The 15,580-nt window shown below is 40.9% G+C and overlaps 1 long non-coding RNA gene across 1 annotated transcript in view; it reads right to left on the bottom strand.

The window, feature by feature from the left end:
- Positions 1 to 15,580, bottom strand: part of fer1l4 — a 151,467-nt gene that overhangs the window by 20,354 nt on the left and 115,533 nt on the right. The window lies entirely within an intron of this gene.

A 15,580-nucleotide genomic window follows, 5' to 3' on the forward strand; every position in this document is an offset into this window, starting at 1 on the left:
CAGAGGAGAAAGAAGAGAGGCAAATGTGCCAGTATCGTATGTAAATCTCGGACAAGATACTGGAATATACCATTACTAAGTATTTTACTCCCAAATGTTCAATCCCTGGACAATAAAATGGACGAACCACATGCTCGGATTAACTTCCAGTGGAACATTGTGAACTGCTGTGTGCTGGCCTATGTTGAGACCTGGCTAGACCAAATGCTGCCTGACTCGACCATTACCCCAGCTGTTTATTTCCAACTACAGGACAGAACATCGGAGTCAGGTAAACGTAAAGGCAGAAGGCTCTGCATTATGGTTGACTCTTGCAGGGGTTCAAATGTAGCAGTACTTTCAACACACTGTTCACCAGACCTGGACCTCCTAACTATAAAAGTACGACCCTTCTAACTTTCCGTGGGAATCCAGCTCTGCTATAATCAGAGCAGTCTACATACAGGCGGACCTATACGGAATAATTAATGGACTAGAGGACGCTCACACTGAAGCAACTTCTACAGTTGTTGGCGACTTCAGTAGGGAAAATTTGAGTGAAGTTTTGCCAAAATACCACCAGCACATTAACTTTCTTATCCATGGGGATCAGACTCTAGACCAATGTTATTTACAAATACGGAACAGCTACAAACCACTCCCCCACCCGGCCTTGGGTATCACACTCCATTCTGCTCCTCCCAACCAACAGACAACGCCTAAAACAAAGTAAACCGTTTTTTTGGGCAGTTCAATGCTGGAATGAGGGATCCAATACCGCTCTATAAGACCGCTTTGAAACAACAGATTGGCAGCTGTTCTGTGTTGCAGCGGATGGGGACTCTTACGAATACACAGACTCTGTCTCAGCAAGCAAGTGCATCGATGATGTCTTCCCAAGGGTAAATGGTAAAACTTTCCCCAAACAAAGGCCCTGGGTTAATGGTAATGACCGTGCTATGCTCAGAGCACGGTCCTCTGCTTATAGTTCTGAGGAAATGGGGGCTTTGAGGAGGTCCAGATATGATCTATGAAGGCCATCAGAGATGCAAAAGCAAAAAGTGACTACAGGGATGAGTTTGAGTCTAACTACCACAGCTCTGACCCGAGACGTGTGTGGTGTGGACTGTGACACATCACAGACTATCACCTGCCTGAATGACTACTGCCCTGTAGCATTGACCTCCATCCTCATGAAGTGAATGACTACTGCCCTGTAGCATTGACCTCCATCCTCATGAAGTGAATGACTACTGCCCTGTAGCATTGACCTCCATCCTCATGAAGTGAATGACTACTGCCCTGTAGCATTGACCTCCATCCTCATGAAGTGAATGACTACTGCCCTGTAGCATTGACCTCCATCCTCATGAAGTGAATGACTACTGCCCTGTAGCATTGACCTCCATCCTCATGAAGTGAATGACTACTGCCCTGTAGCATTGACCTCCATCCTCATGAAGTGAATGACTACTGCCCTGTAGCATTGACCTCCATCATCATGAAGTGAATGACTACTGCCCTGTAGCATTGACCTCCATCATCATGAAGTGAATGACTACTGCCCTGTAGCACTGACCTCCATCATCATGAAGTGAATGACTACTGCCCTGTAGCACTGACCTCCATCATCATGAAGTGAATGACTACCGCCCTGTAGCATTGACCTCCATCATCATGAAGTGCTTTGAGTGGCTGGTCAGAACCCACATCTGCTTCACCCTTCCTGACACCATGGGCCCCTATTAATTTGCATACTGCCCCAATAGATCTATGGATGATGCCATCGCCCTGATGACACACACCACCCTCTCCCACTGGGAAAAAGGCAACACACAGGTGAGGATGCTGTTCGTGGACTACAGCTCAGCATTCACTATTGTTCCTGCTAAGGTTGTTCCTAAGCTCAGGACCCTGGGACTTTACTCCCTTTTACAATTGGATCCTGGACTTCCTGACAAGCAGACCCCAGGTGGTGGGAATAGGCAACCTCACCTCCTCTGCACTCTCTGTGAGCATCAGCGCCCCCAAGGGCTGCATACTTATTCCCCCTACTGTACTCCCTGTTCACACATGACTGCTTGGCCACACAGAACTCCAACGACATCTTTAAGTTTGTGGACAACACCACCATCCTGGGTCTCATCACCAACAACAATGAGGAGACAGAGAAGAGGTAGGGGACCTGGCTACATGGTGCCAGGACAACAACCTCTCTCTCAACGTCTGCAAGACTAAGGAGATGATTGTGGACTTCAGGAAGTGACAGAGGGGGTTTCACGGAAAAAGTAAAAACTGCAGGAGAAAACCATGGTAATCCATGGCTGAGTGAAGACAGAATATTAGAGATTATTTGCAGTTTATAAATGGGCCAAACCAGACAAACAAAAAAGGTTAATTGAGTGGCAACAGAGAGGAAGAAGGAGAATCAGACAGACTGTGACAATAAAGAACAACATACTGTAGAATGACAGTAAAGACAGTGACAGCAGATAAAATGTGTAGACAGACAGCACACAACAGCCGTACAACCAATTCAGATGCACAACCATTGTTTTTTTATATATTGCACTGTATGTGTGCATTTGTTATAAACATGTGCTCTTTAAAAAGTAATGAACATAGCCTGCCAGTCATTTATAGATTAAAGGTTTAAATAAATGATATACTGTACCGCTTACAATATTTTAGTAGCACTACCATTTGTACATAAACATTTGTCTCAGTCCACCCCTGCCTGGAATTGTGCCTCGTTTGTTTTTGTTTGGTCTACTTTTCTTGTCAACCGTTTTTTTGTGTTTTTCTACTCTCAACTATGCACCATAGTTGCTGTTTATGCTGAGCTGGCAAGGGTGCCAGCTCAGCATCAGCTCAGCTCAGCAAGGGTGCCAGCTCACGGTGCCAGCTCTCGACCTGTCAATCTCAGTCTTCGCCCCCCTCCAATCTACCACTTTCCTTAACCTCAGTTCACCATGGCGTTCTACCAACCTTGCTCTCTTAAACACCTGTTCCATGAAAAACAAAGCTCCCCTGCTTCATGAACTCATATTGGACAATCACTTGGACTTCCTTTTCCCAATGGAAACCTGGCAACAACCTGACGATTTTCTCTCTCTGAGCCTAGCAACTCCCCCTGGTTATATCTATCTGTGCCAACCCTGCCTCACTGGACATGGTGGTGGCCTTGCTGTTCTGCACAAATCCATTTATAAAGTAACTCAGCTGTCTCTTCCCTCATTCCTCTTATTTGAATAAATCGCTTATAAATCATCCCGTTCCCTCACCACTATTCTACTGCAAAAATTGATAATCTGCTCCACTTAGTTCCCATTCAGTGTAGTTCACACTAGAGGTGTCGCGATATACCGGTATTGACAATAACCGTGATATTTAAGAAATGAAATATTGATTTCATATCAATAATACACATGATAATATCATATTCACTAGGTGAAACTGAAGTTGTGTTTTTTTTTATACCTTATTCATGTCACTTATAGACAAACGATGCATGTGCTTAAACAAAAAGACTGGACCTGTGGACTGGTGTTGAAATCAGCCCCACTAGAACCCCTGGGAGGGATCCGCAAAGATGCGCTGTTTTTGGAGCCTATTCACATGGAAAAAAGGATGTGTTATTTTTCTCAAAACATCTTTCGGTTTTTCTATTGCTTATTCGTGTCAGCTATAGACAAATGATGTATGTGCTTAAACAAGGAGACTGGATCTATGCAATATGCAATTTTCTATAGATAACGCAATAATATCGTTATTGTGAATTGTTTGGGCCAAGATAACCGTGTAGTGAAAATCTGATATTGTGACAGACCTAGTTCTTCCCTCTTAGGCCGTATCCTCACTCAGCAATTTAAGAATTCAAATGGGGACACTAGCTAGCTAGTGTTAACAGTAACGTCAGTAGCTATAGCTAGATTACACTTTGTGTAATTGAACTAAAATACAAATACAAAAGCACTAATTGTACTAGAACACAAAGCACTATACAAGTACATTTATTATTACAATTATATATACACACATTTTCAAGTTTCAAAGGTGATAGGAAATGGGCATGAGAAACTTAACACAATGCATATGTGCTGACTAATGCTGAACAACGTACAATACCATTATTGATAGGCCCCACACACCCTGTCCACACCTCCTGCTAAGAACTGTCCATATGACTAGATTCTATTGATAGACCAATAGGGGAGGTTAGAACATACCATACAAGCATATCATGTAGGATAAACCTTTCTTATTGGAGGATAATAGACTGTGTTATGGTTGGTTATGACCACTGGCCACTTCCTATGTATCCTTGGCATAAAAAACTGGGTCAACCCTGTAATAATTGGAGAGAAAAGGAAAGAACTATGGAAAGAAAACATCTTGGACTCATGCTAAATAAAGATGGCTCTCCTCTGACGTCTGGTTGCATTAATTTTGTTCATGGATCAAAAATGTACAGAATCTAACAAAGGGTTAGGAGTGGGATCCGTGTGTGACCTGCACAGGTACCTCATATTCTAAGGGTTAAATAGAGCACATGATAGATCAACACACGATTAAGAAAAAGGAGAGCGTAAGTATGACAATGGCTTATAATACCTTATCTAACAGTCTATACAACAAATTTTGCAAATGAGTGCCTCATGGAAGGCTATTTTCCACCCTACGTAATCCTAAGGATTAACTATATACTGTGTGTATGCATTTATTCAATGTTTTATTTTAATACATGACTAGCTACTTGTGTGCAATGTAAAGTTCTGTACACATTTGTACAGTAGTAGGTGGCTATTGCTATAGGTAATATTTTCAACATGTTAGACAAGATTGCAAGTAGCCTAGTCCGTTTATCCTAAATTCCTCCTAATCTACTCATATTTCAGTCATGTGATTCAGTAACATTCTAGCTAACACTTACCTACATAACTACGTAACCAATATTCACGAAACAAGGAAATATTGATATGTAAATAAATATAATATTTATAATGTTATGCATTTGGCAGCGTCAGACTCTTTTTGCTTTCGCAAACTTTTTCAGCAACGCCTTTCCTTTTCTTACAGTCAATTATCTAGCTATCGTTTTCTGTTCTGACTATATTAACCTAGCTTTACTGACTATTAGCTCATGTTGCACTCTCTCAGATGACGTGTTTGATTTTGACCGAAAGTCCCAATTTGAGCAACCTCTGATAAGGCCGGCCAATCTTGGGTCCAGGCCAGCTGTTTTCCACTGGGACAAATGCTTAATATGGATTATTACAACCACAATGAATTGTGCAAATCATGTAAACCTGTCCTATGCGCCACCGGCCTGTAAAAAAATTTATTGTGTGGAACATTTTCAAGTTGTTAAACGTGATCTTGTGAAATGCACAATTTGTGTGCAAGAACTTGGCTATTACAACTTCATACCACATTTTTATACACAAATTAACGCATAAGCATATAAATGTCCCCTTATATATGAAAGTACAAAAATACAACATCAGTATTTTACACGGCCTATACAGCACTTGACATTAACTTTTTTGCTCAATCACTGTGGCTGGTGGTTTTACAAAGTTACTAGCCACTCAACATTTTCACTAGTCACCATTTTGTTGTTGGGGAATTACGTTTTATTTGATGAAATTTTACATCTTAGCCTGTCTTGTTCACTGGTTAATTCACTATTAGCCAAAGGTGGTACCCCACTCTATCGGACACCCCTCTGTGAAACCTTTACATAATGTGGCTTCACACTTGAAAAAGACAACTATTATAGTGTTAAATCTGCCCTGTTGTCCATGTCCACTTGTGCAGCTAATGCACGCTACAACGTCCTCCCTAATATCAACCAAAATATGCAAGCAATATATATATATATATATACATATTCTTAACATAACCTATAACTATTAACATGTTATTTAAAAAGAAATTTGAAATCACCCATCAGCTTTATAATTAATCGCAATCAATATTATTGTTGTCTACTTTTGTTATGCTACGTTCTTGTTAATATAGACCTCCATAAAAACAGAGCTGTATTTGTTACAGACATGTCAAGTTATTTTTCCCCCATCTTTGCCTTGATGCCACATCGTTAATGTCCCTCGACTTCCTTCAGCTGTACTAGGCTCTGCTGCTGTTGCTGATCCAGTGTCTTCAAGTACATATATTTATATTGTTAATGACTTAAATAAGTTAATTATAAAATTACTCTATATATTGCATATATAGCCTATTGTTTTTGGTGATAGTACATACCCTAATCTGATGGTCTTTTCACCTGTCATCTTCGTTTGTCTCGCGATTTCTCTTTAAAAACAAATATGTAATTTTTCCAGTCTAGTCATACCAGATTAATTTGTTAAATTAAAGTACAGTACAGGCAAAATGTACATGTAGATCAAATTATACCAGCCACACACATTGAAATGCAGAGGGCTGTAGTAGTTCTTTACTAAGAGCACATATTACAAACAATATCTTACCTAAGTAATATTAAATGAAATGGCTGAAGGCAGTATTTTTTCATGTTTAGTCAAGCAGAATCAAAGCGATAGTGTCCACCGGTGTACATACACCATATGGCCCCTCGATCATCACACCCATATGAGCTTGTTGTTCATCCCATTCCAAAAGTATATGGCCCCTCGACCATCACACCCATATGAGCTTGTTGTTCATCCCATTCCAAAAGTATATGGCACCTCGACCATCACACCCATATGAGCTTGTTGTTCATCCCATTCCAAAAGTATATGGCCCCTCGACCATCACACCTATGTGAGCTTGTTGTTCATCCCATTCCAAAACCCTGGGCATTTGCAAAAAATAATTGTCCCCCTCATATTTTAAATCAAACCTACGACCCTGAACGTATGTATCACACTTTACAGTTTTTCAATAGATTCAGAATTCTTGTGTAGGCTAATTCATCAAATGTAAATCTAAAATATAAACCTAAATAATGATTCACAAAACAAAATACCAGACATTCTTTAGCTATCACCAATTCAACAAACGTATTACACCTTTACAATTTTGATTAAGAGAGAAAAACTAAATCGCATACTATCATCCCTCCTTGATTTCTCTGCTTATTTTACTGAAGGGTAAGATCCTACAAATGTATTAGGCTAAATAATTATTAATAAAAATAAATACCAATGATGTAAAAGGAGGTACTCATCGCTGGCCTGTTGCAGTGTTCCACAACATTTTAGACATCTATCAACATGCTGAACAAGCAATGTTTCAACTAGACAATCAGCAGAAAACCTCTCATAATGGATCTGGCATGTGAGCTCTGTGAAAACTGCATGAACACCAAGACAGCCAAGAAGGCAACACATCCCACTCTTCCTCTTCCCAAGCCTCTGTAGCTCACACCCGGCAAGAAAACACAGTGTAAAGTCAGCAAGTGCACATGGAACAAGACCAATGAGAACTGTGTGCAGTGCAAAAGTTTCCCGGTCCTGCTCACACAAACCCACGAAGTTGTGTGCTGACTGTGGGGTAGAAGTTCGAAGTTCATGAAAGATGTATATATGCATGGGGCTTTGTAGCCCACATTATCCAAAGCAATGACAAATAACTTTTCTATATTTTATCAAATAGTCAATTTTGTTATTCATGAAGGCTACTGTAAATCATTATTTGATCATCCTTTAACTCTGCTAATCTAATTTAGTAGTAGCTGTAGTAATCAGGAACAGGTGTCGGTAATAGTGGAGAGTCTGGGGTGTTCCGTGAATGCAGAGCTAGCAGCTGGAGGCTGGCATGATCACAGGAAGAACTGTGACAGTGAAGGCTAAGGTAAATTATCCTTTCCTTTATTTATTGATCACAATAAATAAAGCGGTTTTACAAGCAACCGCACTTTAGGCCTATGTTTGGCTATTCATGCGGATATCCTTTGATCATCGCAAACTGGTCGATAATCTCTGTTATTATACCTTGTACATCATCAAAATGAAATCATAATGAAAACTAAATTCTAACTGATTTATTTTTGAATTATTTAAGTGTTTTGAAATTTTCATTTGGTATATTTGTAGGGCCTAATAAACTAAAGAAAATTCTATAGCCTGTGTTCTTAAAAATAATAATTCTATATAATACTTTAGTCGTTTTATTCCGTAGGATATGACCTTCAATACAAACACATTCTTGATTTTTTTTTATTCATTAACAATTCAAATTCTGCAATTCATTATTGGTTTTGACTATTCCACATAGTTTGATGACGACCCAGTAGATGGATGGTGATGATGTGGAGGAGAATGTGTATGTTAATAGGGATTTGTATGCTAATGACGCCAAACAGTGTTAGGATCTGGCTGTTACAGGGGGCCAAAAAGGCCTGGCGGTTCTAGTGTTAACGGATCTGTCTATGAAAACACTGCTTGCATGAAAACACTCCAATGCATGCACATTTCCAGATATTGGAACCTTTGTGCGTATCTTCCACCGCGCACACAGCTGCGCTTTAGATGTAACTGCACCTTTGTTAACTTTGTAAGCTAAACATTAGTGCAATGTTCCAAGAGTAGAGACCACATCTAGCTCCACTTAACCACTTGTTGACATATCAATTTACTATTCAGTGTTTAGGCCAATACGCAATGCCAGCGTATGCCACCAACTACATCACTTTGTGGTCTGTTTTTTTTCTGGGAGTCTTCCTGTTGCATTACACGTATTTGACCTGCAGATGTTGCCGGCGTGCGATGTTTAGAGTGTTGCAATGGATTCAATTGGCTAGAACTTTTGGAAAGCTTATTTTCTCCCATCACTAGCTGCAGGTAGCACGAAAGTTCAAAGAAACAGGTAAGTTTAATCCAATTGACTGGAACAACATAATAACCTAGGCCAAATATGGAATAACCCACTCTGACAGGTGAAGAAGGACATAACTAAATACACAGGAAAATTAGGAAACCATGCACAGGTGAATAAAAACACAGATCAATTAAATTAATGAAACTGATTATCTGAGTCTGGGTGGGAAGACAGGAAGGAAAGTCCAAATAAAGACAAGAGAAAACCAAAACAAGGAATGGAACAATCCCATTAGGCGGGGATCATTACACAGGCACAGTCAATCTCCTGATATAAATCCAAATGAACACGCATATCCCTTGCTGAAGAGGAGACTGAAGTCAGAAACTCCCCAAAACAAGAAACACTTGAAAATGGCTGCTGTAAAGGCTTCAAATATCAAAGGAAAATACCAAGATTTTGGTGTCATTGGATCACAGACTCTGACTGCTGTTATGGTATGTAAGGGCTTTATGACTAAATGCCACGATTTATACTTCTTACATTTTCTTAAAATTGAATTATTTTAAAATGTATTCTGTCATGAAATGGAACTCCCGAAAGTGCTGATGTTCTTAGTTGGTAAAACTACTACTTCTACTTAGCAGCCCTGCCGGAGTCCAACATGCACTGGGAACAAGTCTGACTTACTGCTGGCAATGCGGACCAAGCTCCTGCTTCGGTCGTACAGGGACCTGACAGCCCTTAGCAAAGGACCCAGGACTCCATATTTCCGAAGCACCCTCCACAGGATGCCACGAGGGACACAGTCGAATGCCTTCTCCAAATCCACAAAACACATGTGGACTGGTTGGGCAAACTCCCATGAACCCTCCAACACCCCGTTGAGGGTATAGAGCTGGTCCAGTGTTCCACGGCCCAGACGAAAACCACACTGTTCCTCCTGAATCCGAGGTTCTACTATCGGCCGTATTTTCCTCTCCAGTACCCTGGCATAGACTTTCCCGGGGAGGCTGAGAAGTGTGATCCCCCTGTAGTTGGAACACACCCTCCGGTCCACCTTCTTAAAAAGAGGGACCACCACCCCGGTCTGCCATCCCAGAGGCACTGTCCCCGACCGCCATGCGATGTTGCACAGGCGTGTCAACCAAGACAGCACCACAACATCCAGAGACTTGAGGTACTCAGGGCGGATCTAATCCTCCCCCGGTGCCTTGCCACCGAGGAGTTTCTTGACTACCTCTGTGACTTCAGCCCGGGTGATGGACGAGTTGTTGTGGAAATTTCTTATACAATGTATTCTGACTGAGTAAAGGTTTAGACTGAGTCCCACGGTTTAGATAGGTACAGGAATGTGTGGGATCTGGTATTTGCATAGGGTGCATCTATTGTCTGTCCAGATGCAGATCAATGGGTTTTAGGACAGGATAGGAGAAGATACAACAGGGGGCAGTAAGGTCAGTTGGCCCCTTTGGGTAAACACTACAGTATGGCAGGAAGGATAAGGTGGGGGAAGATAGCATTTGATAGAACAAAGGGAAGGTGTTTGATTGACATGAAACAGATGGCAGCATCTTACCACACCCCTTTTTCCTATGTGATATATACGGTTGAATGAGCTATATTAGTTAGAGGCTCCTCAGACGATTATGTTTGCGTAAGCGGTTGACGCGTCTCTCATAATAGTCTCTGTGCATAATAATTAATAAAACGGTTATGATGTACAAAGAGAACTTTGTTTCTGTGTCCCTTACTCCGAGTGTCGATACATGGAATTACCATCACAATTTGGGGGCTCGTCCTCGGTTACTGATCCTGTGGTCTCCTACTTTTTGGGATTCCTCAGTACAGGTACCCGGACTTAAATTTCGAACTCGGGAGGTAAGGACACTTTCTTTTTGCGTTAGGGCGCGAGTATACTTGGGGTTAGGGCTCCTTTTTGCGTTAGGGCGCGAGTATACTTGGGGTTAGGGCTCCTTTTTGCGTTAGGGCGCAAGTGTATGTGTTAGGGCACATTTAAATTCTGCAGACAAGGTTAGGGCCTTGAACATCTCACTTACGGGCCGACGGGTCTATCGATGATGTTAGGGCACGTTGATTGAGATGACAGCGTTAGGGCGCTGGTATTTGTGTTGGACACATTTGGTTTGGATGGTTATGGGATTTGTTAATAGAATAGAGTTTGTTTCGCTGCGTTTTTTTTTTTTTTTTGCTGCTTTTGGTGTTGGGTAAGCGTTGTGGTAAGTTTTCGGCGACGGTGTTTCTGTTTATGGTGTTTGGACATGTGGACAATTGTTCTTTGAGTGTTATTAGGTTTTTCGCGACTGGCTTTTTCGTTCGGTGATGGATGCGCGGCCTGTCAGGCTGCTTGGAGGTGGATGGACGTGGTAACGTATGGGAGTTGCAGGTGGAAGGCGTAGGCTGCGGTGTGTAGACAGTGTGGAGTGATGGAAAGCTTTGGGAAAGTTTGTGTGGAGTTTATTGATCTGTGTTGTAGTTTTTTTTTTTGCTCAGGTTCGATGGCTCGATCCCCTCTGATCGCCCGTCACCCCCCCGCTAGGCCTCCTTGGAGGTTTGCGTAGTCCCGACGTTTCCCTGCAATCGTAGCCAACCCCGCTGGAGGCTATGCTCTATGGCCCTTTTCGTTGTTTGAGTCAAGAAAAGTTCCATAAGTGGGGAGTTGTACACACCAGGTGTACACACCCGTAATCTCCGGTGTTTGCAGCTGAGGCCAAAGAAGACTACAGACCCGGGGTTGAGGAAGAAACTTTGCTAACCGCTACGTTTAAAGTTATGAAGCTACCACTGGACATTCGACTGGACATTGGATTTGGGAAGATGCCTGTGCGAATCAAGACAACTGCTCTACAGACGTATTGTTCCCTCAAGAATTGAGACAGTTTCGGTTTCTCTTTGGCCTCGCCATGAACGATCCAACGGGAACACGCAGGAACGCTGAACCGCCTGAGGGAGGGGTGCGGACGGTCAGACAGGGGACCAGAGGGAGCATCAACCGGTGAGATTGTTCCTTAATACAGTTTTTATATGCTTTAGTAAACAATGTGGTTGTTTTTATAAGTCAGATTTGATGGTTTTGTGGAAGTTGATAGATGGATTTGAGAAAGTATGGTGACTAGAAGTTATATTTTGGAGTATTGCAGTCAGGGCGGCTGTAGTTAGAAACATGTCGTTTTTGTTCCGTGTCCTGACACCCATTCCCGTGCAGCAGTTGGACTGCGTGATGGAGTATAGCGTGCTCCTGTATATAATGGTTTTGGATGTTGAAGTGTGGTGTTTTGGTTAATAGCGACTGTAGTTAGGCTTGACAACCATTCCTATGCAGCTAACCTATTGCGTTGCGATTAGTGCTGGATTATAAGCGGTTGGACTGCTTGAACATCTGCAATTTAGGTTGGACTTAAATATGCAATTGAGATTGGATCTCATACTTTCAGTGCCTGTAGAAGGCTCCTGTAAATTGCCGCAATTGTTGGTCAGCTTATGGTTTGGATCAGTATGCTACAGAAGTTGTATATGCACGCGCCACTTGTGTTTGTTGTGTATGTGGTTATGGCCCGAGTCAAGGTCATTTGTCATTATCTGTTTGTGGTCATCATCTAGTAAATGCATTTGTCCATTTTGGAAATCCCTGTGCACGGGGGTTCCGATTGGCTGCATTGTATGTTCCTTGGTAGGATATGTGTTTTTGTTCAAGGTTGTTGTTACCTTGGAAGTTTTGAAATCGCAAGGTTTTGCTTTGTTTGGTGTCCACTGGGGTGTATGCGAAAGTACTGTCTTAAATTTAATAAATGGGATAGATTGGTAATTGGTATAATGCTGCTTCTCTAATTTGGTCCACTATGGGAACGACAGTAGTCTCAAGATGGGGTCTCTGGAATCATGGACGATACTAGACACTGAGGTGTGCTTTCATAATCATTGATTTTCTTAAATGTTTATTTCCTAAAATGTATCGTGCCTAACCATTAAATGAAGCTGGAACTTATCAAGGAAACCTGATCACCTTCCTCGGTAATAGCCAAGCTTATTTAATATGTAGTTTGAGAAGCACTTGAATGTTATATAGCATGTTTTAATAGGCATTCGAAATAGCCTGGTTTGTTCTGTCATGCTTGACCATGTTTTAATAGGTATTCAGGAAATAACCTGTTTTGTTGTGCTTTGTCATGTGTACGTTTGTAATTTTGAGTCAAACGTATTTATTGCGTTGATGATAATGTTTAAAACCGTAAGGCCTCAAGGGGGGTCTGACCACGATGTAGGTAAGCCTTAAGGAAAGTGGTAGCCGACTGTTGTGTGCTGAGCTGTTCGCTAGCACGAGTGGGTAGTCTGAAACCTAGTGATGAATTAGAATTGGGTACAGTGATTTTCTAATCTGGTAAAATAGTTGTTGTCTTACGAAAGGTTATCATATTGTGTTTTCGCTCTCCTTATATATTGTATAAGTGGTAGAATGAAGAATCCACCTGGTGATAGACTTGAACGTTAAGGAGACACGCTGTGTTCCATGAGGGCCGCATATGAATCCAATATAGTCATGGCCTATGAAGAGGGTTACACAGCCAAAGCAAGTTTACTCCCCACAAAATTAAATGACCTATTTTTTTTAAATGCTATGTTGAGTTTGGTTAAATAATGTGGTTTCTCTTATTTGTATTTCCAATGATACCTGGGTTAATTCTTGTGTTTTAGGGCCTATGCCTGATGCCCGTTACTGGCTTTATAAATTCTAGCCTGGTACACTGATACATGGGGTTGATTGATGTGTCTGCGTTTAGGGTTCTAGCCTGGGGTATCATGGGGTTTGCTCACTGATTGTTCCTTGATTATAGTGACGTCTTAAATCTGTATAGATAATGATAAGCACATTTTTACAAACTGCGAAAATATTAGATAGGTTGGACACTAAATCTAAAATCTTCAGTTAACGAACGATGTAGGCTAAGTTGAGAGGATGGTCTGGGGACCATAAACGAACATTTGGCCTTGCTAATGGCTCACCATATATGTGTGGAGCTCAGAGCTTCAGGAAGGGTGGGCAGGTCCACTGGGATGGCTTCCGCCACCCTTAACATTATATCAAGGTAGCATATTACTAAGGGTTAAATTTGAGTGTTCAGCCTGTTCTCACACGTGGTAATTTTACCAACACATGTTCAGTTTTGGGATGATAAAACATTAAGTGAAAGCAGAATAAGTTTTCCTTTTGGTTGCTTTAATGTTTACATTTATGATTTCGAATCAAATTGTAGTAAGGGTGGAGACCTTGAGTCATCCAACATTGTTAATTGCTAGAACAAATTCGATGTCTTTGCATGAGATATGCATGGAAGTAGCGATTTTGGCTGACCGCCACTATTTTGAATGACGTAGACTTACATCTGAAATTGAGAAAATTCCCTAGAGTTTAGGAGGTAAATTGAGTCATGATGTTTGTTGGTCTCAAATTAGTTTGGCCATTGCCTGTGTAGATGCACATTTTTATGTGCTAATTTGGGAGTTCCTTCACACGAGCGACCGTGTGTGTTGTACGGTTTTTATTTCCTTTGTTTTTCTTATTTTCGGTTGTTTTGGTTGGATATTCAGTTTGCGACGTTTACTGGATGTATGTTAGATTCCTCCCATCTATCGATTTTCTTTTTAATTTCGGTCCTGTAATGGTTCTGCTTTCAAGCTTGAAGTCATTTTCTGTCTTGAAAGCAGGGGGGGATTGTATGAAATGATTATCTATAGTGGAAAAGAGTTGAACTTAGAGTTCAAATGAAAAAGAGTTGAACTTAGAGTTCAAATGAAAAAGAGTTGAACTTAGAGTTCAAAGCAAATTAAATAGGTACTTAAAGAAGTTACGTGAATAATCTAGTTTGTCAAATTGGGTTTTTGAAATGTATGTTTTATGTGGAATCTAACATGGTTTATGGTTGAGTAGAATACATCTTGCCATTTTGAAATGGTGTAGCTAAGCAATACCTAATTTGATGGGTGTGTTACTGTTTAGTTAGTTTAATATTTGATTAGAAGTAATCATATTAATCTTATGCACTATGGAATAAGTGGGTAAAAACGTGCAGGGAGCACATTTTGTTATTCCTTACATGTTTACAAAATGTTGCCATGTTTTAATTGATATTGAGAAAATAATTCTGCATGAAGTTATATTTCTGGAAAACCAAGTTGAGAATTCTTACATAGTCTAAATTGCATAAAGAGAGGTACAGACCCACTGTAGCACTCCACTCACTGACAGTTTGAGATGGATTTTAACTTGTTTGGACTCTTTAGAAGAGAAACAGACATTATCAAAATTGGGTATTCTGATTCTAATTTAAGTTCTGTCCTAGTAAGCAATCATTGTAAAGTTAATGGTTAACAGAGGTTTCTTTGAGGTGAATGATGAGGAAAAAAGGTTGTTCTACTATTGTCAATGCCTGGGTTGTTTCTCAAGATAACATTGATATTATTGATAAGGTGACCCTTCTTCAAGACCAGGGTCTGGTCTTAGGTTAATAGACCAACCCCCCACTCCAGGGAGAGCCCTGTGGTGGTAAAGGAGTAAAAAGGGGGGGTCATGATTTATGACAGGATTTCAGAGTGTGTTTGATGTGCTAGGATAATAAGAAGAGATTGAGAAGTTCACACTAAGTTTCATCTTGTAGAGAAATTAGGCTAAATAACAGTTATGTTAGCTGACCTTCAAGATGGTGTGAAATGTTTGATTTGAAATGAGGTATTTGGTCCTTTATGTGAAACAGTGGGTGAATTTGATTGTAGTTCCAATACAACACAGTCAGATGTA

This window comes from Esox lucius, chromosome 17, assembly GCF_011004845.1.
Source record: "Esox lucius isolate fEsoLuc1 chromosome 17, fEsoLuc1.pri, whole genome shotgun sequence".
Lineage (NCBI taxonomy): Eukaryota > Metazoa > Chordata > Actinopteri > Esociformes > Esocidae > Esox > Esox lucius.